The sequence below is a fragment of the Penaeus monodon genome, chromosome 24, assembly GCF_015228065.2.
Source record: "Penaeus monodon isolate SGIC_2016 chromosome 24, NSTDA_Pmon_1, whole genome shotgun sequence".
Taxonomy (NCBI): Eukaryota; Metazoa; Arthropoda; class Malacostraca; order Decapoda; family Penaeidae; genus Penaeus; species Penaeus monodon.
In genome coordinates, this window is record NC_051409.1 from 14352820 (window position 1) to 14353099 (window position 280).

The window sequence follows — 280 nt, forward strand, 5'->3', positions numbered from 1 at the left end:
GATATGAAAAGATAATCACATTTTCTTCTGATCATAATTCAAAGTATGAAAATAGTACTAATCATATATATTTATAGCTAGACAATAACGATTTTAATACTGCATTCAGTTTATTGAATATCAAAGTATTTATCATTTATACATTTTAAACACTTTGTTTGTCGTTTGTATCTATATTTGTAAAATTGTTCATAAAAAAAAGAGTATTGATGAATATGTATGAGGAAAGATCATCACGAGCACACTGTGACAGCATAAAACACTTGCTGATTCACTTACT